The 27,285-nt window shown below is 42.3% G+C and overlaps 1 long non-coding RNA gene across 1 annotated transcript; it reads left to right on the top strand.

The window, feature by feature from the left end:
• The first annotated feature begins 349 nt into the window (after positions 1-349).
• Positions 350-27,285, top strand: LOC117360442. The gene is made up of 3 exons (XR_004539411.1): positions 350-595; positions 16,295-16,473; positions 26,603-27,285. It is a non-coding gene; the product is annotated as an uncharacterized LOC117360442 (long non-coding RNA).

The following is a 27,285-nucleotide window of genomic DNA, read 5'->3' as shown; positions in this document are numbered from 1 at the left end:
AGAATGCCAATGAGACATCCTGTTACCATGTAAATGCTAATGTGCATACAGTCATAGGGTTGCCCTGTTCCTAGTGAGGAAGCCTTGCCATAGAAAGGAAATAGGGTTAAAACCCTTTCAAGTATTCCTAAACTGGCTAGGGAGAGTCCCAAAGCAGCTCCTAGAAATACTTATAAGCCAAGCCTTCCAACAATGAAACCTCTTAAAGCCCTGCCTAAAGCAGGCAGATCTAATCCAGGTATATAGAAACAAGTGGAAAGACTACATTTCCCAGCAGGCCTAGAGCCAGGGGCAGGAAAGAGCAGGGCTGGAATACAAGCCACTTCCAATCAATCCCAAATTGGTTTAGGACAGGTGAGGAGCTCTGTGAGAGCAGGCTATACCAACACACCTACAGGGAGGATTAATCAGCTTCCTGCAGTGAGAGAAAAGGGAGTAACTTTCTCAAAGCAGGGGAGCCAGCTCCAGAAGCAGTGGGAGCACCAGCCTAAGAGTACACGCCAGCTCTCAACCCAGCGAGCCAGTCAGCCGGTTGCAAGTCACAGATTGCCAGCCCAAGGAATTAAGAAGCCACAGTCTACCAGACCAGGCAGAGGTGGGTGATATAGAAGTCACAGAGAGTGGTGAAACTGTTTGGGCAGAACATTGAGTTAGCTGATGAAGACTTTGCACATGATATGGAGATAGAGGAAACAGAGCAGCCCATTATTGAAAATATGGAAGCAAGCTGATCTTTTCCTGTTAAGGCAGCTGGGAGAAAATGTGGAATGTGTACTATCTTAAGACAAGGCTGGAAAGTTTTTGTGTTTGAAGAAAGCTTTACATTAAGAACCAGTTTTTTATCTTTAAATTCTTTATTCATTTTCAAATTTACAATAAGTGTAACAATATATCCAAACAAATTAACAATAAATATAACACTTAATAATCATCAATGGTAAAATTAATATGCTCTTATCTCCCACCCTTCCCACCCTTTCTTATCATATAATCAATACCTTATATAATATGTAACAATAAATTTACCCTCCCCTCCCCCCCCTCACGATCAAACTTGTGAATTTTAGGGAAAAATAAAATAAAATGTCATCTAATCGGTACAATACTTTGTAAATGGATCCCACACATCCTGAAATTTCCTGAAAAAACCGCGCTGTATTGCAATAAATCTTTCTATTTTATAAACATGACATAAGGAATTCCACAGAAATTATAATTTAAAGTTCAATATTTTTTATTGTATATATACGTAACAAAATACAAAACAAAATAAGAAGGAACTGCAAGCAGTAAGGTCAAGGAACATAACATTCATCATCTGTAACACATGAGAATATAAAAGACAGATCCAAAAATACTAAGAACATTACGAGAGCAAGCAATAGGATGTATACAACAAGTGAGTTACATACTAAATGGGAACCAAAAGAAATGAGTGTAATCCATGGCAAAAACAAAAGAACCAGATAATAGATATTAGTAAGTAGCTAGGTAATTAAGTGGTGTTATACACAAGGGGAACAGAAATTCAATACAGGATCCCATATGTCATGAAAACGGCGTAAGGAGCCCAGTTTACGTGCATATAACATTTCATATTTAATAACTATATTAAGATTGGACCACCACATAGCAGGCGAAACCATATCCAGAGATTTCCAGTTGGAGAAGATGGAGCGAAGTGCTAATATGAGAAGGCCCCTAAGTAATATACCTTCAGATTCCGTAAGAGGAAATCTTAATGCATGATTACCAGCTATGAGAATAGCATAGGATATGTTTTCATGTATATTGAGCATGTTACAAATATCTGACCATACCGATTTCCAAAATTTATCCAGCAATGGACAATCAAAGATCATATGTCTCAGGGATCCTTCAAATTGTTTACAAGACCAACACAATTTCGATGCAGACGGGTCTATCTTGACCAACCTGCAGGGTGTCCAATATGCTCTGTGTAATAAAAAGTAAGCTGATTGAAGCATAGAGGCAGAGTGAAGGGCTTTACCAGCAGAAACCCACAAGCAAGCCCAAGTGGAATCTTCCAAGTCTAAAGAAAGCTCCCTATGCCAGACAATCTTTATAGATCTATCGTGAGCAAATTTATATCCTTGAATTAGTTTATACCATTTAGAGGCCGCCTTACCAGACGCTGAGATAGTGGTGCATGCTGTAAAGTAGGAGGGTTCATCCAACTTGTATTCTTTAGTATTTAGAATCTTTTTAATACAATGGGTCAGTTGAAGCCACCTAAAAAATTGTGAAGGAGGCAAGTTATGCTTCCTACATATAACATCAAATGAAAACCAAGTCTGGCCATCAAATAGATGGGAGATATTCCATAAACCATGTGTCTGCCACAACTTCCAAGAGATAGGTTTATTCTGAATCCGAAAAGCCGGATTGTTCCAGATTGGAGCATATAGAGACAGGGACCATGGAATCTCCATTAATCGATCTATGGATTTAACAGCAATGCGAGTGGAGTGTATCACAGGATGTAAATTTATTCCGTCATGGTCTTCCATCAGAGCAGTATGTTTTAAGTAAAGAGGAACCCCTCTGGATTCCAAAGTAACCCAAAGTGGAGTATATGTAAGATGGGAGGGGTCGTTCCAAACCATACTTTGACGCAGAAGGAAAGCTAAATGGTAGTCATATATACTAGGGAAGTTAATCCCACCATTCTGTTTAGTGCATTTAAGTTTTTGCAAACTGATTCTAGGGGTTTTAGCATTCCAAAGGAATGAGACCAAAATCTGTTCAATTTTCTTATACTCTGAAATCGGTAACAGGCAAGGTAACATAGAAAGAGTGTAATTAATTACCGGAACTAGCATCATTTTAATAGTGTCCAAACGGCCCCACCAAGATATCTTGAGCGGAGACCATTGAGACGTAAGTCGTTTAATTTTGGTGATTAAAAAATCCAAATTATATGATATTGTATCCTCTAATGTCGGGCCAAAATAAATACCCAAGTATCTAATCTTATTGGAGGACCATTTAAACCCATATTTGGCCAGATCTTCTTTAACATCAGGACAGTGAAGTGGCATAATTTCAGTCTTAGATAGGTTAAGTTTGTATCCAGATATAGTAGAGTAAGAGGATATCAAGTTTATAATGGAGGGCACCGAAGATGGGGTCGCATATAGCAAAATATCATCAGCATATGCCGACAATTTAACATGCACCGATGGAGTGCAGTAACCAGTAATATTAGGGCATGTGCGTATCGCCGTTAACAGTGGCTCAAGGGCTATGTCGAATAGCAGCAGAGAAAGTGGGCATCCCTGTCTAGTGCCTCTACTGGGCTTAAAAGGGGCTGAATAGCAATCATTAATAAACAATTTAGTCGTGGGTGAAGTGTATAGAATTTTGACCATCGATATGAAATATGGCGGAAATCCATACCAATGTAACACTTGGAAAATATAATCCCATTCCACCCGATCAAAGGCTTTTTCCGCATCTAAACCCATGATCAGCAAGGGCTCAGAGGTAGTGTCAGTTAGTTGTATTACATCAGCTAATAGTCTAGTGTTATCACTGGACAAACGTCCTGGAATGAAACCCGTTTGATCTGGTGAAATAATATCATGTAAACTAGGAATTAAACGATTCGCAATAACTTTTGCAAAAATCTTGGCATCAGTATTGATTAAAGAGAGAGGCCTATAGTTAGATACTAATAGTGGAGATTTATCTGGTTTAGGTAAAACAATTATAGTTGCCTCCGTGAAGGTTCCTGATATTTTACCTGATTGAATAATAGATGTAAAGAAGGTGAGAATATGAGATAACAACTGGGGTAAGAATGCACGGTAGAATTCTGCCGTTAGTCCATCCGGACCAGGGGCTTTATTGTTAGCTAATTGTCTAATGGCATTCTCTATCTCGTCCCTATTTAAAGCTCGGGATAAATCTTGGTGTTGTACCTTAGAAATCGTCGTGTGGGGAAGAGATTGAAGAAATTGTGTTGTGTCAGCAGATTCACTGAGTTCTGAGGTATACAGGTGGGAGTAAAAAGTATGGAATCGTGTAACTATATCTGAGGAGTCAGTAACTACGCAATTATCATTGCAATGCAGTGCAGCAACATAAGTTTTGGTAGAGCGTCCTTTCAGAAATTGAGCCAGCTGATGACCACATCGGTCATTATCTGAATAGTAAGAGGCATTTTTGAGTAGAAGGGTATGCGAGGCTGATTTACTCAGTAGAGCATTATACTCCACTCTGAGTGATCTAAGATGCAATAAAGCCTCAAAGTCAGCGGGATGAGCTATATGGAATTCTTCAGCAATTTTAATTTTATTTTCCAATTCCACAGTGGAGCGTAAACGTTCGCGTTTTAAGTATGCTGATCTTGATATAATTTCCCCTCTAATAAACGCCTTAAAAGCATCCCACAAATTTATCCAGTCTGTGGAATTGGAATTGTTAAAATCAAAGAATTCAGTGATTGCATTTGATATATGCTCCCTAAATTCAGTTTCAAGGAGTAAGGAATTATTAAATCTCCACTGTTTATATGGAGTAATTTTAATGACCTTATGTAGGTTCAATAATATGGCCGCATGGTCCGAAATTGCAATTTCTCTGATTGTGGCAGAGGAGAGATATGTGGATAGGGCTGCACTCACTAAAAAATAATCAATACGTGAATATGTATTATGCGGCGGAGAGTAGTATGTGAAAGCGGACTCTGTGGGATGAGTGATTCTCCAGGGATCGATTAAATCGAATTGGTTAATCAATTCCTGCAGTTTATACCAAGATCGGGACTTTTTATATAGGGCATGAGACTTACGGTCCTTAATAGGATCAAGTATAAGATTGAAGTCACCTCCTACCAGGTACAAACTATCAGGAGAAGCAGATATCAAAAAGGACAAGTCATCAAAGAAATCAGGGAGATCGACATTAGGGGCGTATATATTAAGGCATGTGATAAATATGCCGTTAATATCTAGATGAAATTTAATCCATCTACCCATTAGATCTGTGGAATGAGATAACAATTTAATACCTTGATTTTGTTTAATAATAACCATTACACCGTTCTTTTTATCTAAAGCAGGGGAGTACAATGTAGGAAGAGCCCAGGGTAGGCAAAATTTAACAGAATCCCTATCTGATAAATGAGTTTCTTGGAGAAGGGTTATATCAGGTTGTAGTCGGGTGATATAATCTCGGATTTTCTGCTGTTTGATAGGATTATTGAGACCCTTTACATTAAGTGAGCAAAATGTAAGTGTCATCTCAAATTAAGGAAATAGTTGAATTGTAATATAAATTATATGCACAATATGCATAGCAGTAGCACAGCCATATTCCCCCCCTAGAATCGTCCTGCTTCCTAGGTATAATACTGGAAGGGGAAGTAATATACTAACATACTCACAGTAGCTATGTAATGAAAGCATAGAGGAATAATAACCAATATGTGTAAACATCAATTGATCATAAATTCCTGTCAAAGCTAGCATAAACTGTAATATAATATATAATGTGAAGCACCCATATAGTATGAAGAACATAAAGTCCAGCATGACATCCTGTGCGAATTAGTTCATAATCAAAATAAAACAAGTATGAAAACACATATGTACCCATCCAATTGCATATACGTTCATTCAGAAATAATATTAAATCCAGAATAATAATAAGAAACCGAGAATCATGAGGATCCGTCATAGCAATATAGGTAGGATTAAACAGAGTCAGAAGCAGTAGAAATATATAGGGATAGTGAGGTCACATAGGCAGACAAGCGAGCCGCTCAACACAGCCCAGACAATCCTAAACATGGTATAAGAAACCAGCAAAATTCACTCATCAACTGCACACATAACAGAAGTGCAAACTAATCAGCTATGTAATAATATAAATGCAAAATACAGGCTAAAACTAGCATCTTCAGAACCACATTACAGCCTCAATAGTGAATTCAAGTGAGGCAATGAACAGTAAAGTCTCATATTATCAGGAAAGCACACTGCAAGACACAGCATAAGTGATATCAGGAATTAAGTAGAGTCTATGGAACTTGGAGCTTGAGCCTCCAAATAATCTGCCAGCTCATGAGGGTGGGTGAAATTCTTGGTACTGTTATTGAAGGTGACTCTGAGGGTGGCCGGATAGAACATGCCATATTTAGCACCAATGTGCTTCAACTTGGGCCTGTATTCCAAAAGTTGTTTTCTCCTCTTGGCAGTTTGTTTAGCAAGATCTGGAACAATTAAGATGTTATTCCCCTCAAACTTCAGCGGACGCTGCAGCTTCGCTTGCCTCATGATCTCCATCACTTGTGTATAGCGTAACAGACGGGCTACAACGGGTCGTGGATATTTGGCCCCCACGTCAATCTTATGCGTTGGCACTCGGTGAGCGCGATCAATTTCTAAATCGTGTTTAAAGTCGATGCCAAGTAGTTTAGGAAACAACATCTGTAGAAAGGCGATCGTATCTTTTCCCTCTCTCGTTTCCGGAATTCCCAGAACCCGCAAGTTGTTACGTCGCGAACGGTTCTGGGCATCTTCAAGTTCCTGTTCTAGAATGGTAATTTTTTTAAATTGACGTTGTAGGGACTTTATATTAGATTCATTCACCTCAATCTTTTGTTCGGCCACATCCAATCGAGACCGACAGACCGCCATCTCTACCGTGAGGGAAGCGAGGTCTGTTTTAATGTCCTCCGTGTTTTGGTTGGTGGCCGCCAGAATCTCCCGCATGGCGCGAAGCTCCGCCATGACAGTCTGCAGCGTGTCTCCTTCTTCCTTTGCCGCCGCCGATTTTTGCGGCGAAACAGGCTCTACGTTCTTCCTTTTGCCAGCTTTAGATGCAGACATAGCTGACAAGTTTGAATCGCTGCTTCCCCGCAATTCGAGAGGCCGATGGAACTGAGAAAAAAATGCTTTTTAGTGTGCTGGGCTGCGGAGCTCAGACGCTACGCTGCCATTTGCTGTGATGCTCACTAGCGCCCCTCCCAGAAATTATAATTTAATCTACTCCAATTTTTCCAATTATACATAATTTGTTGAATGGCAACCCCAGTCATTATAAGTAATAATTTGTTGTTATTTGTAGAAATCTAACTTTTTGCTCTCATTGCCATACCAAACAGCACAGTATCATATGATAATGCCACTGGGTTATCTAATAAACAATTAATTTGGTCCCAAATTGATTTCCAAAAATTCATAATAAATGAACAATAGAACAATAAATGATCTAAAGTCCCTGCTTCGAGATGACAGTGCAAACATTTATTAGACTTAGAGCTATCCAATTTTTGTAACCGAACAGGGGTCCATAATGCTCTATGTAACAGAAAAAAACAAGTTTGTCTCGTAGATGCCGACACTGTACATCTCATCCTCCAAGACCAAATTCGTGGCCATTGAGATGCAGTAATTTGATGCTTAATCACAATGCTCCAAATGTCTCTCAGACCAGTGTTTGGTTTATTTTTAATAAGTCCAGTTAATAATTAATACCACTGGGCGGCCTGGTGACCCAAGAAGTCCGCCTGAAAGCATAGGAATTATTAGGGTTTTTCCATCAGGGAACCCTGCCTGAATGGCATGCTTCAGTTGCAACCATCTAAAACTTTCTGATCTATTAAGGCCATATTTATGTTGTAACTGTGAAAATTCAAGCATTTTACCATTAGAAATAACATCATCTAATATACATATTCCTGCAATCATCCAATGCTTCCAGACGAGCCTTTCTCCGCCAATTTGAATCTTGGAGTTCACCCATATAGATTGATTTGTAGATTTGTGAATTGGAATAGTTGTTAGATTACTTACATAATGCAATGTTTTCCACGTATCAGCTAATATTCTATTATCTTTGCTGTAACTAGGCATTTTGATACTGAGCACATGGCAAAGGCGTAATGGAGACATGAGTTGCCATTTTAGTCACAACCAATCTGGAAGTTTTTCCATGAGTTCTGGGAGGATCCAATACATACCCTGGCGGAAAATATATGGTTTGGGTTTTCGAGTTTTCAGCCTCGAGAGCCGTTTTCAGCCTCAAGAGTCGTATTCCAGTCGGGTTTGGGTTTTCGGGTTTTCAGCCTCGAGAGCCGTTTTCAGCCTCAAGAGCCGTATTCCAGTCGGGTTTGGGTTTTCATGTTTTCAGCCTCGAGAGCCGTATTCCACTCGGGTTTTCAGCCTCGAGAGCCGTATTCCAATCGGGTTTTCAGCCTCGAGAGCCGTATTCTCAGGATTTCCCCAATGACTATGCATTGAAAGCAGTGCATGCAAATAAATCTCATGCATATTTATTGGGGAAATCCTGAAAACCCGACTGGAATATGGCTCTCGAGGACCGGAGTTCCCTACCCCTGGTATAGAGGAACCCCAGAAGATAAAAAGGAGATAACATACATTTTAATGAGGAGGGGTCACAAAGAAAGTACACCAGAATCCAGAAGAAAGAAGAATTGTACATATTATACCTTATGAAGGAAGATTTCTTTTAAAAACAAGCACTGAGATGAGACTGAGATCATATCTGACACACCCTAGCAATGGTTAATGAGTGATTTATTCATTATGGGGGTCTTTTACTAAGGCGCGCTAGCGGATTTAGCGCACTCTAAATGCTAACGCACCCAATACATTATATGGACACGTTAGCATTTAGCGTGCACTAAAACGGCTAGCGCGCCTTAGTAAAAGACCCCATATATGCTGCAAATTATACAGTGCTAAGTTGCATACAATATGACATAGGAAATAATAAATTCAAAACCAATAAAATCCTCTCATGCTAAACACCAGATTAATTGTAACAGTTGAACTAGTAGAACAGGGGTGTCCAATGTCGGTCCTCGAGGGCCGCAATCCAGTCGGGTTTTCAGGATTTCCCCAATGAATATGCATTGAAAGCAGTGCATGCACATAGATCTCATGCATATTCATTGGGGAAATCCTGAAAACCCGACTGGATTGCGGCCCTCGAGGACCGACATTGGACACCCCTGTAGTAGAAGGTAAGCATACATCTTTTTAAAAATAATTTATATTCCGCATATCCCACAATTCTATGCGAATTACATATTATTCAGGAACTCAAGCATTATTCCTTAACTGTCCTGGCAGGCTCCCACTCTATTTAATGTACCTGGTGTAATGGGGATTAAGTGACTTGCCCAGGGTCACAAGGAGAAGTGTGGAATTCGAACCCACAACCTCAGGGTGCCAAAGCTGTAGCTCTAAGCACTGCACCACACACTGGTTGAGCAAGGGAACTGGGTGGTCATTTTGGGAGAAGGGGGATGCATGAAGTAAAACAGGAGATCTAAGGAGAGGGTGCTTAAGGGCATTTTATTTTGGGAGGTTTCAAGGTCTTTAAGATGAAATTGAGTATGATGAGAATAGGTAGTGCCTGTTGGAGAAGATATATTATGCTGAAATAGCAGCAGAATCCTCAGAATAATGAACATACTTGTAATTGTAATTCTCTATTATTAAACATTACATACAAGGAACAAAGACGTTTACAAATAATACAAAATATTGCCATAAAAATAATATATCATGGAAAGAAATATGATCATGTGACTCCATATCTGATAGAATCTCATTGGCTACCCATTAATCAAAGAATAACATATAAAATAGCATTATTAGTTTTCAAAACAATAACTACAAATGAACCTCAGTTTATTGATCGTCTACTAATCCCTCACGTTTCAAATCGTCTTCTTCGATCTAACACCCAGGAGCTACTCATGGTCCCTTCATTGAAAATAATAGGAACTAGGCGTCACGATATTTTTTCAGTCAAGGCCCCGCTTATTTGGAATACTCTCCCTTTTTATATCAGAAATATCAAAGACCTCACTTTATTTAAAACTAATCTAAAAACATTTCTTTTTAAAGCTTCTTTTAATCTTTAAAGAGGAATTTTTTCCTCGATAATTTAAAACAATCAAAATGTGAAAAGGTTTTACTTTACTTATACCCCAACCCCAGTGTTCTATCCTACCCTATCCAGTTTTCTTCTCTTCCCAGCGGGGAAACAACAATTTTGTAACTTTTATCCCCTTATGTTTTTTCCAATCATTCCAGTAATGTCTGTATTGTCAGTTTGTCATGACCATGTTTTTTTAATTTTTAAGTTAATAATATTTTTAAGTTATAATAATATTTTTAACTGTTTTTATCCCAATATTTACTGTTATGTTATTCGCTTAGAATTATTAAGCGAACCATCAAATATAAATAAACTTGAAACTTGAAACTAGACATGAGAAGGGTTCTACAAAAATGAGAATAGTTGAATGTTTGGCAGTTAAAACTTAAGTCTTCTTTTACTATGGTGCGCTAAGCGTTTTAGCAGGCGTTTAGTGTGCGCTAAATTAACACGTGCGCTAACTGAAAACACATCTATAGGATAACATGCACACATTAGCATTTAGCGCATGTTTAGTGTGCACTAATATCGCATGCTAAAAAGCATAGCGCACCTTAGTAAAAGAGGGGGGGTTAATGTGAAGAGGTGCATGGTGATGTAATTGGGGTATAGAAATCTAAAAGAGAAGTATGTGCTAGGGGCCGAGAGACTGACATGCAGAGACTAGGAGATAGACCTTGGGGTGAAAGTGGCTGAGGATCTCAAGGCAGTGAAATAATGTGACAAGTGGCTGTTGCCCGAAAAATGTTAAGCTACATAGAGTTGTAATCAACAGAAGAAAGGAGAGTAGTGATGCCAAGGACACCCTTATAGGAGAAGTGGAATTCAAAAATGCATGGGTTAGACACAGGGTTTGGCTAAATTGAATAGGATGAAAACGCAACATGGCTGTCGAGATGTTACCCGACTGCAGCAGAAAGCAACCTACAGAAAGGATCGCGGGTACTTTAGTGATCCTTGCAGGTTGCCATAGGCCTCCGGAGTTGTCGTCCCTCTGCCATGGTCCTGCCCCTCCTCTGACGTCGGAGAGTTCAGTTAAAATATGTGCTTTAAAAGAAAATATAGTAATGTGTTTTTATAAAGTTGCTGGCCTACCTGGTGAGGTGTTCCTAGTGGTGGTGGTGGTGGCGGCAGCGTGTCAATGTGTTGAGAGGAAGAGGTGGTCTGGGAAATTCTGCTGAGCAAACTCCAGGCCCATTTCCACCCCCCAGTTAGTCCATTCCACTCAACTGGTTCACACACTGAGTGGGTCTTTGGGTGTTGTGCCTGGGTAGTTGTTTTGGGATCTCTTCCAGTGGTTTGTCAGTATCTCCTTAGCATTGACCTTCAGAATATGTTTGTAACAGCGCTGCTTGTGTGGCATTAGGCTATGTAGTGATCGAAAGAAAAAAAACAGACCTTTGCACATTTTTGCACTATATGGTGGGTGCACATTTCCTGCACAGCTAAGTCCATGTGAAGTTACCTCGTTCTGTATTTGAAATGTAGCAAGGTCTCTGTTTGGAAGGAAAGATCTAAGCTTAAAAATGAAGTGGCCAGAAGTTATGGTAAAAGCAGATAGCGTAGCTAGTTTTAAGAAAGGTTTGGACAAATTCCTGGAGGAAAAGTCCATAGTCTGTTATTAAGACATGGGGGAAGCATTTGCTTGCCCTGGATCGGTAGAATGGAATGTTGCTACTCTTTGGGTTTTGACCAGGTACTAGTGACTTGGATTGGCTACCATGAGAATGGGCTACTGGGCATGATGGACCATTGGTCTGACCCAGTTAGGCTATTCTTATGTTATGTTCTCATCTATAGGGGCCTTTGTTTTCACTTCTTATTATAATGTGTTTTTTTTCTGGGAACTTATCAGTGTTTTTATAATGGGAACAAAAATGGAAGAGAATTAATGTGTGTGGAATGGGGGGGGGGGTAACTAATTTCTTCAGCTAAATAAGTTTACTTTGGTGTTTAGAAGCTAGGCCATTAAAAATGGATATACTAACAGTATAGGATCCCTAGAATAGAGGTTCCCAAACTTTTTAATGTCTCCTTTTTTTTTTTTTTTTTTAACCTATCTTCCTCTTTCTTTCACCCCTCCCAGTATCCACTTTCCTCACATGTTCTTAAGATAAGCCATGCTATGTCAAACCAAGTTCCTTGGGCAGTCTGCATCACAAGTAGATTATGTTTTTCATAGTTGATCTAAAACAATGTGATGGCTTTTACTGGTCTTTTCATTCAGCCATCTCCGTTCTGTTCTCCATACTCTCTCTCTTGTTGTTCTCCTCTGCTTGGGCTATCAGTCCCAATCCTAACTCTTTAAACTCTTACCCCACTGGTTCAAATTGCCACCTTTCCAGTTTTATTCCTATTCCTCCTCTCTTTCTCATGTACCTTGTGAAAAGTCTTTTGTCTCCAACAAGTTTGCCTACATTCATCTTTCTCTCTCATATTTACCAACTCCCAGAACAATGAACTACTCCTACTAAAAAGACAATGCAGACAACTAGAAAGAAAATGGAGGAAAAACAGCCAAGATTCCACAACCATGATAAAACAACTACAAACAATACAAAACACAGCCCTAAGACTGGTCTACTCACTGAAGAAATTCGACCACATCACAGAGGCATACCACGACTCACATTGGCTCCCACTTCAAATTTTCCTGCCTACTATTTAAAGCAATAAACGGAGACAGCCTAGCCTATTGGAATAATCGACTGGTTTAATCCACCTCAACCAGACATAGGAGAACCCACACACCATTCACACATGGTGACGGAACCCACAAGGGAAAAAGTGATATTGGATCTGGTCCTCACAAATGGAGAGAGTATCTCTAATGTTCGAGTGGGTGCTCACTTGGGAAGTAGCAATCATCAAACGGTTTGGTTTGATATAACGGCTAAAGTGGAGAGCGGCCGCACGATACTTAAAGTCCTAGATTTCAAATGTACGGACTTTAATGCAATGGGAAAGTACCTGAAGAAAGAGCTGTTAGGATGGGAGGACATAAGAGAAGTGGAAAGACAGTGGTCTAAGCTGAAAGGAGCGATAAAAATGGCTACAGACCTTTATGTGAAGAAAATCAATAAAAACAAGAGAAAAAGGAAGCCGATATGATTCTCCAACCTAGTGGCTGAGAAAATAAAGGTGAAAGAGTTGGCGTTCATGAAATATTAAAAAAACCCAAGAAGAGGAGAGCAGAAAGGACTACAGGGTGAAACTGAAAGAAGCCAAGAGAGAGATACGTTTGGCGAAGGCACAGGCGGAAGAATAAATGGCTAAAAATGTAAAAAAGGGAGATAAAAATTTTTTCAGATATATTAGTGAAAGGAGGAAGATAAAAAATGGAATTGCTAGGCTAAAAGATGATGGGAACAAATATGTGGAGAGTGATGAGGAGAAAGCAAATGTGCTAAACAAATACTTCTGTTCTGTGTTCACAGAAGAAAATCCTGGAGAAGGACCGAGATTGTCTGGCAAAGTTACACGAGAAAATGGAGTAGATTCTGCGCCGTTCACGGAGGAGGGTGTTTATGAGCAACTTGAAAAACTGAAGGTGGACAAAGCGATGGGACCATACGGGATCCATCCTAGGATACTAAGGGAGCTCAGAGAGGTTCTGGCGATTCCTATTAAAGACTTGTTCAACAAATCTCTGGAGACGGGAGTGATTCCTGGGGATTGGAGGAGAGCGGATGTGGTCCCTATTCATAAAAGTGGTCACAGGGATGAAGCAGGAAACTACAGGCCGGTGAGCCTCATTTCAGTTGTTGGAAAAATAATGGAAGTGTTGCTGAAAGAAAGGATAGTGTACTTCCTTGAATCTAATGGGTTACAGGATCCGAGGCAACATGGCTTTACAAAAATTAAATCGTGCCAAACGAACCTGATTGAATTTTTTGATTGGGTGACCAGAGAGCTGGATCGAGGACATATGCTAGATGTAATTTACTTGGATTTCAGCAAAGCCTTTGATACAGTTCCTCATAGGAGGCTGTTGAACAAACTTGAAGGGCTGAAGTTAGGACCCAAAGTGGTGAACTGGGTCAGAAACTGGCTGTCGGACAGACGCCAGAGGGTGGTGGTTAATAGAAGTCGCTCGAAGGAAGGAAAGGTGACTAGTGGAGTCCCTCAGGGTTCGGTGCTGGGGCCAATCCTGTTCAATATGTTTGTGAGTGACATTGCTGAAGGGTTAGAAGGAAAAGTGTACCTTTTTGCAGATGATACCAAGATTTGTAACAGAGTAGACACCGAAGAGGGAGTGGAGAATATGAAAAAGGATCTGCAAAAGTTAGAGGAATGGTCTAATGCCTGGCAACTAAAATTCAATGCAAAGAAATGCAGAGTAATGCATTTGGGGATTAATAATAGGAAGGAACCGTATATGCTCGGAGGAGAGAAGCTGATATGCACGGACGGGGAGAGGGACCTTGGGGTGATAGTGTGCGAAGATCTAAAGGCGAAAAAACAGTGTGACAAGGCAGTGGCTGCTGCCAGAAGGATGCTGGGCTGTATAAAGAGAGGCTTAGTCAGTAGAAGGAAGAAGGTGTTGATGCCCCTGTACAGGTCATTGGTGAGGCCCCACTTGGAGTATTGTGTTAAGTTTTGGAGACCGTATCTGGCGAAAGATGTAAGAAGACTTGAGGCAGTCCAGAGGAGGGCGACGAAAATGATAGGAGGCTTGCGCCAGAAGACGTATGAGGAGAGACTGGAAGCCCTGAATATGTATACCCTAGAAGAAAGGAGAGACATGGGAGATATGATTCAGACGTTCAAATACTTGAAGGGTATTAACGTAGAACAAAATCTTTTCCAGAGAAAGGAAAATGGTAAAACCAGAGGACATAATTTGAGGTTGAGGGGTGGTAGATTCAGGGGCAATGTTAGGAAATTCTACTTTACGGAGAGGGTAGTGGATGCCTGGAATGTGCTCCCGAGAGAGGTGGTGGAGAGTAAAACTTTGACTGAGTTCAAAGAAGCGTGGGATGAACACAGAAGATTTAGAATCAGAAAATAATATTAAATATTGAACTAGGCCAGTTACTGGGCAGACTTGCACGGTCTGTGTCTGTGTATGGCCGTTTGGTGGAGGATGGGCAGGGGAGGGCTTCAATGGCTGGGAGGGTTTAGATGGGCTGGAGTAAGTCTTAACAGAGATTTCGGCAGTTGGAACCCAAGCACAGTACCGGGTAAAGCTTTGGATTCTTGCCCAGAAATAACTAAGAAGAAAGAATTTTAAAAAAATTTAAATTGAATCAGGTTGGGCAGACTGGATGGACCATTCGGGTCTTTATCTGCCGTCATCTACTATGTTATTATGTTACTATGTTACACCCTCCAACCAAAAACGTCAAAAGAATAAAACTGTATGACAACCTTCTAGCCACTCGAGCTGCAACACTCAACCCCCAACTCTACAACCTATTGACCTCAACCACAGACTACAAAACCTTCAAAAAATAAATAAAAACCCTTCTATTCAAAAAACACAAAGCCGAACTAATTCAATCAGAAATGTCCCAAGCATCACCTGCAACTACTCCATATGTACTTCCAATGTCATGACAATTCAGACATAATTTGTTATGTTATGTTTGGAATAATGGTTACATATATGAGGTTCAATAAAAGAAAATTTTCACTGCCTGTTTCTATTCTGACCATTTATTCCATTTCATGGTTCTTATAAAAAAAAATAAAAATTTTTACATGGGGTGGGGGGCGGTGTCAAAAAATGATGGGCCCCGGGTGCCACATGCCCTAGGTACGCCACTGCTAAATGCAATAAACATAAATTCTGTTTTCAGTCTGAATACTTCTCTATTACAAACCAAGTCCAAGCAGCATTACTTTTCACACTGGAAAATATAAATTGCATGTAAGTAGTGAAGCTACTTTTTCCATTTAAAACCCCCCAACATATTTGTGATGTCTGGTTATATTCAGTGGTTAAAGATTACTTAGTACTTGCTATAAAAATAACTCAAATATGTTTTTTCTGGTCAAGTGGATAAGTGCCACTTTATTCCTAGGAAAAAATTATGGTGCCTAATTAACATTAGTTATTCGCCAAAGAGAACTAAGTTCTGTCAGAACAGTACAAACCCTTTTTCTATATAATGGTTGCCAACATGTATTTTAATGATGATACCCTTTCATCAATACCAGGAAATGTGGTTGTGTCAAAACTATTAGGTTCTAGCTAAATTGCTTTTGGATTGCCATTTAAACAGAGCTTTCATGGCCCTGATCATTTTTCACATAATTATAACCCCCCAAAACCCCAAAAGTGATTTCATCTGTACAATTTGCATGCAAGATGGGTTTAAATAACAACATTGGGTTTTTGTCTTTACAGTGGGCAAGATAGCCATCAATTGGTTTTCTCTCCTATCAGACATGGCTACTAGAAGAGACTCCCTGGAGGGAAACTGAGTCACCACTCCAGTAGAAAGGGTATGATTGGGAAATTTGACAAGGAATTCTTCAAGCCCACAATTGTTGCTCAATATTTGGTCCTCACAGTTCATAATTTAGGTCTGTCATTTCATTAATTTGTTACAATTAAAAATCACATTTCTATAATTTCAGCACAACAAATATAAATACATTAAAACCAATTGTTATACTATTTATAAATAATCTGTGACTACCCTCTTTCCAGAGTAGATAAAAAGTTTTCTTCAATGGATACAAAATTTTGAACAGAAGTGCTAGAATCCAGTTGTACTAAAGAAATTTCCTGTGTCAGACCAGATAATGGATCACCTCTGTTTTACAAATGTGTATTGTTAAATGCAGATACTTTTGTTACACATAGATATTATTCAGGCATATTGAGAAGCAATATAATTTGTTTTCATTTGTGCAACTTGATGTCCAATTATTTTAGGACTAATTTGGCTGCTGCAGGTGACCAGCACAGAACTCTAACTCAAACAATTTGCCTACCTGTGTTCAGTCACTGGTGGTCTAGTAGGAGAATGGGCAAGTCTGTCATGGCTGCCTTTGCAAAATGGCTGCTGTGACCTCTAGCAGCAGCATTGCAGTACTTCATTAGTACCACAAGGCTGCTGCTAGAAGTCACAGCAGTCATTTTTTTAAAGGAAGTCTCAATGGACAGGAGTGAGTGGGCATTGTTTCTATCCAAACTTCTACTAGATCACCAGGAATCAGGCACAGATATGCCTGAAAGAATCGAGTGTGTATGTGTGTGTGTGTATGTGGCAGGTGTGTCCAGAGGGAGGGAAGGGGAGCAGAATAGATTTGCCAAGTGTTTGAGGGTAGTGGGAGGGAGGGAAGGGGATCAGAATCTTGGGGAGAGGCCGGGGGTTTGAAGGCTTGGCCACATACACAATCGGGGCCCGCATAATTATCTTATGCAGTTCCAGTTGAATATTGGCTGTGGCTTGCATAAGACTTGGTGGCTAGCAGAAGCAAAATTATCTCTGGATATTCAATACTAAGGCCTGTACATGACTTGGCATTGAATACCCAGGGCTAATTCTGCCTGAAGAAATCTGCATTAAAAAAAAACCAGAAAAATAAAAAATGTTGACTGCCGTGGGCTGAATATCGACCGGAATAACTTTTTTTTTCTGTTTTCTGGCCATTAGTATTCAGCCATTTCTAAAAATTACCATGAGAATACTTACCACCACCTGTTAAGGAGGCGTTAAGTATCCATGCACTAATCAGTTAGTATGAGATAGGGTTACCATATGGCTCCAGAAAAAGGAGGACGGATTTAGACATCCGGATTTTACATCCATTTAAAGCAATGTAAGTAAAAACCTGGATGTCTCAATCCGTTCTCCTTTTTCTGGAGCCATATGGTAACCCTAGTATGAGGTAATATAAATGGCCTATCTGGTTAGTGCAGGAATGTTTGCTCTGTGTTCGACATGCCCCTCAAAAATAAATAAATAATTTATAGTGTGGTTAGTGTGTGTGCGCATGGCAAAACTAACGTGGAATGCTTTAACATGTTAGGCCATTTTCACTGTGTAAGGTACTCATTAGTGCCTAACACAGCCTTATAAAGCCCCTGAAATTCATCTGTAAATGTTTTGTCAATGGATCTACAGAAGACCGAAACAATAACAGTCTAGTCTTGTCTATTAATGTTGAAAAGCATACAACAGTTTCTGGGGCTTCTAAGATTTTACCAGTTCATGCAAATCAATGGCATGCAAATTTATTCTGACTATCTTGAAAACTGGAATAGGTGAATGTATTAAGTAAAAAAAAAAAAAAGGGTATAGAAAAAATTCTTCAAATACACTATGGGGCTCATAATTTTTTTAAAAAAACCAACATACTGTATATCCAAAAACCGACCTAACTCGGTACTTGGACGATCAAAAAGACAGGTTGTCTAAGTACCGATAATCAAAACTGGTTTTAGATGTATCTAAAACCAGCTTAGGCCTTTTCACTGCCTCTATACGCCCAGAGCAAAAAGGGGCATTTTTGGAGGAGTGGATAGGGCGGGGGGTGGGTCGACCTAGACTTAGTCGTCTGGCAGCCATAATCAAAAATGTTCGACAGGTTGCCAGATAGAACATATGTTTTGACTTAGATGAAGTCAAAATAGGTATAAGTTCTGAATCGGACTGCTGAGCTGATCGCGGCTGCTGTGATCAGCTCAGTGTCCCCATGCACCCATAACAATTGTGGCAGGAGAAATGCCCAATCTCTCCTGCCGCCACCCCCCCCCCCCGGCTCTTTACCGGCAGGAGGGATGCCCAATCCCTCCTCCCGGACAACCGCCCCCTGAACCCCTGCTGGACCGCACAGCCCACCCCGTGGAAGGGCCTAGTCTTATGCTCAATGAAAGTACCAACAGGGCATTAAGACCACTTCTTTATTGGAGCTTTGTATCAACTTTTTACATGCTTGTCACAAAGAGTGGGCTTAATGCCCTGCTGGTGCTTTCATTGAGCATAAGACTCCTGATGCAGGCCGGTTTGGCCGAAACATATACATGTCAAATCATTACCGTATTTTCACGCAAATAACGCGCACCCGTGTAAAACGCGCACACGGGTATAGCGCGCAGAAATCACGATGATATGTACAAAAACTTTTGTATACCGCGCTCACGGGTATACCGCGCATGATGCCCGACGCTCCTTTCGCCCGCCCTGACTTTCCGTGCGCTGTCCCGACTCTCCGTTCACCCCCCCTGACTTCCGTGCACTGCCCTGACTTTCCGTGCGCTGTCCCGACTCTTCGTTCACCCCCCCTGACTTCCGTGCACTGCCCTGACTTTCCGTGCGCTGTCCCGACTCTCCGTTCACCCCCCCTGACTTTCCGTGCACTGTCCCCCCTTGAAGTCCTGTCCCCCCTTGAAGGTCTGTCCCCATCCTGAAAGCCTGATGCCCCCCCCCCGACGTCCGATACATCCCCCCCCGGCAGGACCACTCGCACCCCCACCCCGAAGGACCGCCGACTCCCCAACAATATCGGGCCAGGAGGGAGCCCAAACCCTCCTGGCCACGGCGACCCCCTAACCCCACCCCGCACTACATTACGGGCAGGAGGGATCCCAGGCCCTCCTGCCCTCGACGCAAACCCCCTCCCCCCAACGACCGCCCCCCCCAAGAACCTCCGCCCGTCCCCCAGCCGACCCGCGACCCCCCTGGCCGACCCCCACGACACCCCCACCCGCCTTCCCCGTACCTTTGTGTAGTTGGGCCAGAAGGGAGCCCAAACCCTCCTGGCCACGGCGACCCCCTAACCCCACCCCGCACTACATTACGAGCAGGAGGGATCCCAGGCCCTCCTGCCCTCGACGCAAACCCCCCTCCCCCCCCCCAACGACAGCCCCCCCCAAGAACCTCCGACCGCCCCCCCAGCCGACCCGCGATCCCCCTGGCCGACCCCCCACGACCCCCCCACCCCCCTTCCCCGTACCTTTGGTAGTTGGCCGGACAGACGGGAGCCAAACCCGCCTGTCCGGCAGGCAGCCAACGAAGGAATGAGGCCGGATTGGCCCATCCGTCCTAAAGCTCCGCCTACTGGTGGGGCCTAAGGCGCGTGGGCCAATCAGAATAGGCCCTGGAGCCTTAGGTCCCACCTGGGGGCGCGGCCTGAGGCACATGGTCGGGTTGGGCCCATGTGCCTCAGGCCGCGCCCCCAGGTGGGACCTAAGGCTCCAGGGCCTATTCTGATTGGCCCACGCACCTTAGGCCCCACCAGTAGGCGGAGCTTTAGGACGGATGGGCCAATCCGGCCTCATTCCTTCGTTGGCTGCCTGCTGGACAGGCGGGTTTGGCTCCCGTCTGTCCGGCCAACTACCAAAGGTACGGGGAAGGGGGGGTCGTGGGGGTCGGCCAGGGGGGTCGCGGGTCGGCTGGGGGGGCGGTCGGAGGTTCTTGGGGGGGGCGGTCGTTGGGGGGGGGGGGGGGGGTTTGCGTCGAGGGCAGGAGGGCCTGGGATCCCTCCTGCCCGTAATGTAGTGCGGGGTGGGGTTAGGGGGTCGCCGTGGCCAGGAGGGTTTGGGCTCCCTTCTGGCCCGATATTGTTGGGAAGTCGGCGGTCCTTCGGGGGGGGGGTGCGAGTGGTCCTGCCGGGGGGGGATGTATCGGACGTCGGGGAGTCGGCCGGGCAAGAGGGCTTGGGCTCCCTCTTGCTCCGATCGTGGATGCGGGTGCGGGTGGGAGCGCGTGCGAGCGGTCGTTCGGGGTGGGGGTGTGAGCGGTCCTGCTGGGGGGGTGAATCGGGCGTCGGGCGGGGTGGGAACTATGTTTAAAAACTTTTGTATACCGCGCTCACGCATATAACGCGCGAGGGGTATGCGCGGTAGGTAAAAACGCGTATAACGCGCGCGTTATATGCGTGAAAATACGGTAAGTGAATCGAGTTATGGTGTGAATAAAGCAGAGTCGTGAGACATACCAGCTTACTTGTTTTCTTTGGACATCTCCACTGTTTGGCTGCAAACAGTAAAATTACACTTTTTAATAGCTGCCCTCATTGATGACTCACTTCCCTTCTACTACTATTTATCATTGCTATAGCACTGAAAGGAATATGCAGCGCTGTACATTTAGGGGGAAATTCTATATAAGATGCTGGTTTCTGCAGCCACTTATGAAGCGGCTGAAAATTGCACTTAAAATGCTAATGCTAATCATGTACAGTATTTATATACCGCTATATCTCCTACTGAATTCAAAGCAGTTTACAAAAAGATCACAAAAATGTACAATGAATAAGAACAAATGACTTGAGATTATAGATACTAATGCTAAACATCATGGATTAAGAGAGTCCCATATTCCAAGGAAGTAAATTGCCAACAATTTGCAAAATAAACAGTAAGTAGGTATAGTTCTAATTTCCATTGGAAGATCATTCCAGATTTTAGCTCCCAGAGCGTTCATGATATCTTTTATATTTGACATATTTTAATGTGAAGATTCCTAAGGATATAGTTTGGCTGGGAAAGGAAAGGAATTGAAGGTTGGTGACAATAGCATTTGTAAAAAGAAGGAGACTGATTAGGGAATAACAGATGGTGTTTTTATATCACAGTTTTCATATTCTAATGAACTGTTAATAGTGATTTTAATGTTAATATCTTTTATGGTGCTATTACATTATCCTGGGGTAGAGACATAACCTAATGGCTACAGTAGATTGGGAACCCTCAGGCCCAGTCTAAAATCCCATACATGGCCTAAGAAGATAATTAAGAATAAATTATCTCTAAGTTTAATGATAAACTATACACTCTAATTAATTGGATGAAAGAGCACAATCATATCTTAAATATAGAAAAATCCTCTGCTACTGTATGTTGCTTTCATAAAAATAAACAGTCTAAGAACATGCCAAAGATCAATCTCTACACTCTTTCAGAATATCACCACTTTAGGAGTCTGATGTGATAATGCTCTAAGTTTTAAACCACAGATAAGGCATGTTGTAAAATCTTGTTTTTACTACCTACGTATGATGTGTCAGACGAAGACTATGAGGGGCTTAATTGATAGTGCACCTAGGTCCAACTTTGGACATGGAGCGCTAGACATCCAAAATTGGCAATGGAAAAATAGCCATCATTTTGTTTTCAAAAATCGTCTTCTTATCTGGATGTTCCGGCTTCCAGTGTCCAGGACACTCAGGATGTCTAAATTTATACCCCATTTTTGACCAAAATGTCATCCAAGTCCAAAGCTCCTAGAACAAAGCCACCTAGATATGTGAGGGGCCAGTCATGTACTAGCCACCCAGACAAGCAACAGAGCAGTGGGGCATCTGAGAGGACACTGCTGTGAACTTCACATAACGAGTACCACATGTACATCTCACCACAAACCCCTTATAGATCATGGTGAGCCCTCCTCAAACCCACTATACTCATCTCTCTACCATCCCAATAGCCCTTATAGCTGCAGGTGGCACCTACATGGCAGTAGAGTAGGGTTGGGGGGGTGTTCCAGTGGCATCAGACATTCCACCAAAAATGTAGTAGTTAGAGTGGCTTATGGGACTTGCTGCAACTCTCTATGGTTCACTAGCCCACCCACCTGGCTACTTCAGACACCTGTGTGTTGGACTACTAGGCTTTCCCATACTAGGTGCTGCTGTTCTAGAGACAGGTATGTATTTTTTAATTTTAATTTTTGTGAGGGTGTGAAATTGTCAGTGAACACTTGGGGAGTGTGTGTGGGTCTTTACTTTGTGTACCTTTTCAGCACTTATACCAGTTTTCAAATCATCTAACTCACAATGTCTTAAGTTTCGTCCAGGATGTCTAATAAAACATTTGATTATCCCTGCAGAATGTCTAAGTCTGCCTGCCTGCCCATAGCCCGCCTAAATACTGCCTTGACCACTCTTCCTGATAGGCCCCTTTCAGCTCTGGATGCACAGTGGCATAGAAGTTCCACTGGATGTCCAGAAAATCAGTTTCTATTATTGGCACTTGGACATCTTGTCTATTAGGATGTCCAAGCACCGACTTAGGTGGGTTCTGGACGTCAAGAAGTTTTGACTAAAGAGAATATGATAAAATTGGTATGTGCCTTTTATTCTCTCTTGGTTGGATCCTGGAAAGCAAACCTGCAACGACTGCAGCTAGTACCAAATACTGTTGCATAGCTCATTAGTAGGCCAAGAAAACCAAACACATAACTCCTACCTTGTACCAGTTACACAGGTTACCAGTCTCAAAGTGCATTGACTTTAAATTACTGTGTCTTGTTTATAAAACATTGCACATGGGCCAACCGCATTACTTATTTAAGAAATTAATCAAGTATTCAACTCCAAGAACACTGCATTCTTCTCAAAGAAGTCTTCTGCAACTACTAGGCCTTAAGGTCATCAGGTTTTCTTCTACAAGAAAAAGGGTTTTTTCATACAAGGGGCTGCTGAAAAGTTCTCAGCCTAGCCAAGAAGAGAATGATGTGGAGCATTAAATGAAATGAAACAAAAGTGTCAAGAAAAGTGTGGAATAACTTGTAAGTTTCATGGCTCCACATCATTCTCTTCGTGATTGGGCTGAGAACTTTTCAGCGGCATCTCATATACTGACTCAGCCCTTTGGAATTTTAGGTTGCACAGTTGTCAAGATGATCGTTCATACTATTCTTTTTGGAAACTTAACTGTATAAAGACCTTATTATTCCAATATAATTAAGCTTAACAGTATTTGGAAAATAAATTAGGCAATCTGTAATTTGGTCTGGAAACTTATTGCAATAGGTAATATAGTACAGAATTCCTATGAGTTTTGGGAGCAGCGCAGAGCATTAAGAGTGCCAGCCTGCGCTAAAAACCGCTATTGTGGTTTTGTAAAAGGAGGGGGGGGGGGGTATGTCAAGTTGTGATAGTAGGACTTTTTTAGTTATTATTTTGGAATGCATGTTTAACATAAAAAAAGAAAAGTAGGAACAACATAGGGGGAACTTAAAGGACTAATGATAGCTTGCATAAAGCTGTCTTGATAAGACTAATTCTAAAGTCAAACAGCTGCAAGCACTTGAGATCACCTTTCCCCAAAATAAAAAGTTTTATACTTCAATAATCCATTAAGATATTTAATGTAAATAAGTTAATAAAACTCCAGAATAGAAGAAGAATATACCTTTCCATACTGTCCATCAAACCTTGTAAAGGGTGATTAGTCAGTAAATATTGTACTGCACTTAATACTAATGTATATAGTGGTATTTAAAATATAATATATTTAATCCAATCCAATCAACCCTCCATTTTGCTGGCCTACATTGTAAGCATCTCCTGCTCTACTAGGAAGACGCGTATAGCTGCCTAGGTTCACCTAAGGTGACTTCTGGGGCAAACCACGCCCACAGCTGGCTTTAGGTGAACTTAGGCGGGCAAGCAGGCCTCCTTAGACTCTTGGAGGGGCCTCCAATGTAGGCGGCCTGCCTGGGGAGCAGTTTTTTTTTTTTTAAATGTGCATCCCGATTGGCTGATTAGACAGCTGTAGGACGCCTACAGCTGCCTACAATCAGGACACAGTTTACAGAAAAATGTCCATTTTCAAAGCTGCCAAATGTCTAACTTTTTATTTTTGAAAATAAACTAGGTATAATTTTGGTCCTTAGGATGTCTACCTTTTTTACCCATTTTCGAAAATAAAGACATTCACGTGAAAAATGTAGAAAAGCAAGTTTTGTAGACGTACCCACCAACTACCTTGTCTGATTCCAGCAGAGGATTCTCCATCAGTTTAGGGGATTCCTGGCAGTTCAGCTGATAGGGATTCCTCCTGCCAGGATCAGCTGAGCCATGGAGCCCTACACCTCTCCCCCAAACATCCTCTGACATCCCGGACCTCACCCTGACATACCTAATATCCTGCTGACATCCCAGACTTCCCCTGACATCTCCAACCCCTCACACCCCACCAGCATTCCTGGGCTCCCCTCACATATTCCTTGACCTCCTATACCATTACATGAGAAAACAGCAGGAGGAGAGTCTACTCTCTTCTACCTATAGGGCTGTGTGCTGCAAATGATGGGGCTTCCCCTTCCTAATCCATCTTGGGATACAGTGGGAGGAGATGAAGGCCCTGTTTGGTTCAAAATCGCAATTTTGTGCGTCAGTCAGGACCTTTGACCCCTCCTACTGCATTATGAGATACATGGGGGGGGGGAAGCCCCATCATTTGCAGCATGCGGCCCTGTAGGCAGGAGGGAGTGGGCTTCCCTCCTGCTGTTTTCTCATCTGAAAGTATGGGGGGGGGTCTGGGGATGTGGGAGGGGGCCCCAGGAATGTTGAGGTGATTTGGAGGGAGGGCAGTGATGTCAGCGGGATATCGGTGTAGGGCTCTGCAGGTCAGCTGAACCTGGCAAGGGGAATCCCCATCAGCTGAGCTGCTAGGAATCCCCCAAACTGGCTCAGCTAATGGGGATTCCTCTGCTGTGCTCAGCTGATGGGAAGCCTACAGGTTTGGGGTTTTTTTTTACTCTTTAAGTGGTGGGAGGGAATCATGACCACTGGAGGAGTAAGGGTTGGTCATGCCTTAAATCCTCCAATGGTCTTCTTGTCAGTTTGGGCACTTTTGTGGAATTTATATGCAACTCAAACAGGTCTAACTGTTGGCGTCTAAGGGCTAGATTCACTAAGGACACCGATCATGAACTGATCACTTTGTGATCAATTTGCGACCCCGACTCGATTCACCTTACTCCCGATCTGATCCACACATGCAAATGAGGGGGAATGGCATGCAAATGTAGGAAGGCAGTGATTCACTAAAAAATTTCATGAACACTGACTAGACTGGTCGTTCAAAAAATAAATGACTTCTGAGGACCGGTCGCTCAGGTCCTTTCCGACTGCCCTGCTCTCTGCCGCCCTGCTGTCTGCTCCAACTTGCCGCCCTGCTCTCTGCCCCAACTCTCCTCTTGTCGTAGTGCTCTCTGCTCTGATTCACCGCCCTGCTCTCTGCCCTGAAACTCCTCTTGTTGCCCTGTACTCTGCCCCAACTCTCCTCTTGCCGCCCTGCTCTCTGCCCCAATGCTCCTGCCCTTCCCCACAATGTGAGCCCGTGGTTTTAAGCCACGGGTTTAAAGTGGGTTAAAACCATGAGCTCACGAAGTAAAAAAGTGTTTTTAAAAAGAGTTTCAAGCTCTGTAAGCATGCGCAGACCATCTATAGGCAAAGAAGATGATCTGCGTATGCGTCGGGATCGCTCTTCAGTGATCTCTGTGGTCGGTTGAGGGCGTGACTCTGATCACTCTCATTTGCAAAAGGACGCTTCGTGAATCAGCCCCCCAGCCACGGATCAGATCGGATCGCTCACAGATCAGATTGGATCCGTGGGCTTAGTGAATCTAGCTCTAAGTTCCCTCTAGGAAAACTTTAATTGTGTCTGCTGTACGTCCAGGTTGAAGCCCGCCCTATTCCCACCCATAGCATACCTCCTAACATGCTCCTTTGATCTCTGGATGCACAGCAGCTTGGAAGTCCTGCTGCATGTCCAGAAAGTTGGTTTTACTTATCGGCGCTTGGGCATCCCTACTATTAGGACAACTAAGTGCTGACTTAGGCTGTTTTTGGACATTTTAAAGTTTTAATTATGAGCCCCACAGTGTCCAGCTTTTGCATCCATAATTAACCACTGAGAAAATTAGTGCATTACATTTAACATATATTTATTTCCTCTGAACCATTTTAGGCATTCCTTTGTTGGACTCGGAAGGAAGGGTACAAGTTGAAAATGAAATTGAATTGTGCAGAAGGGAAAAAAGGTATTGTAGTTCAACAAGAATGAAAGTAACTTTAGCCAAGGACGAGCATACTAAATCTATGTGCTCAACTTTTGGCTGCCTAGATTTCAGCTGAACATCTGGAGGGACATTTTTGAATGAACATCCAAGTCAGAATCAGGAAGTCCCACTCATAATGTTCACAAAAACCTCACAGCCATTTTTGAATATGAAAAATGTTTTGGTTTCGCGTTCAAAAATACTTGAACATTCAAGATAAACAGCCATTTTCTAAAATAAAGCATCCAAATTATGAATGACAAAAAATAAATAAACAGGAAAAGGAGGCAGTGGTCTTTAATCCAGGCCTTCCAAATTCATATTCCACTGCAACTCTGTTATTTTAAATGGTAAGCCTTCTAGAGATAGGAAATAACCTACTATACCGGAATGTATACCACCTCAGTAGCCTTCAGTCTTGCAGGTGTCTAATATTTAGCTATAGTAGGCATATATCTGTTTTTGGTGGGCTCACAATTTAGATGTAAAAAAATAGAGAGCTGAAGTGGGATCTGAACCTGCATCACCTGGTTTACAGTCTATTTCACTGACCATTAGGTACCATTCAGACCTGCTTGTTACTGTGTTCAGA

The sequence above is a fragment of the Geotrypetes seraphini genome, chromosome 5, assembly GCF_902459505.1.
Source record: "Geotrypetes seraphini chromosome 5, aGeoSer1.1, whole genome shotgun sequence".
NCBI classification, from domain to species: domain Eukaryota; kingdom Metazoa; phylum Chordata; class Amphibia; order Gymnophiona; family Dermophiidae; genus Geotrypetes; species Geotrypetes seraphini.
This window is presented reverse-complemented; position numbering and strand designations above follow the sequence as displayed.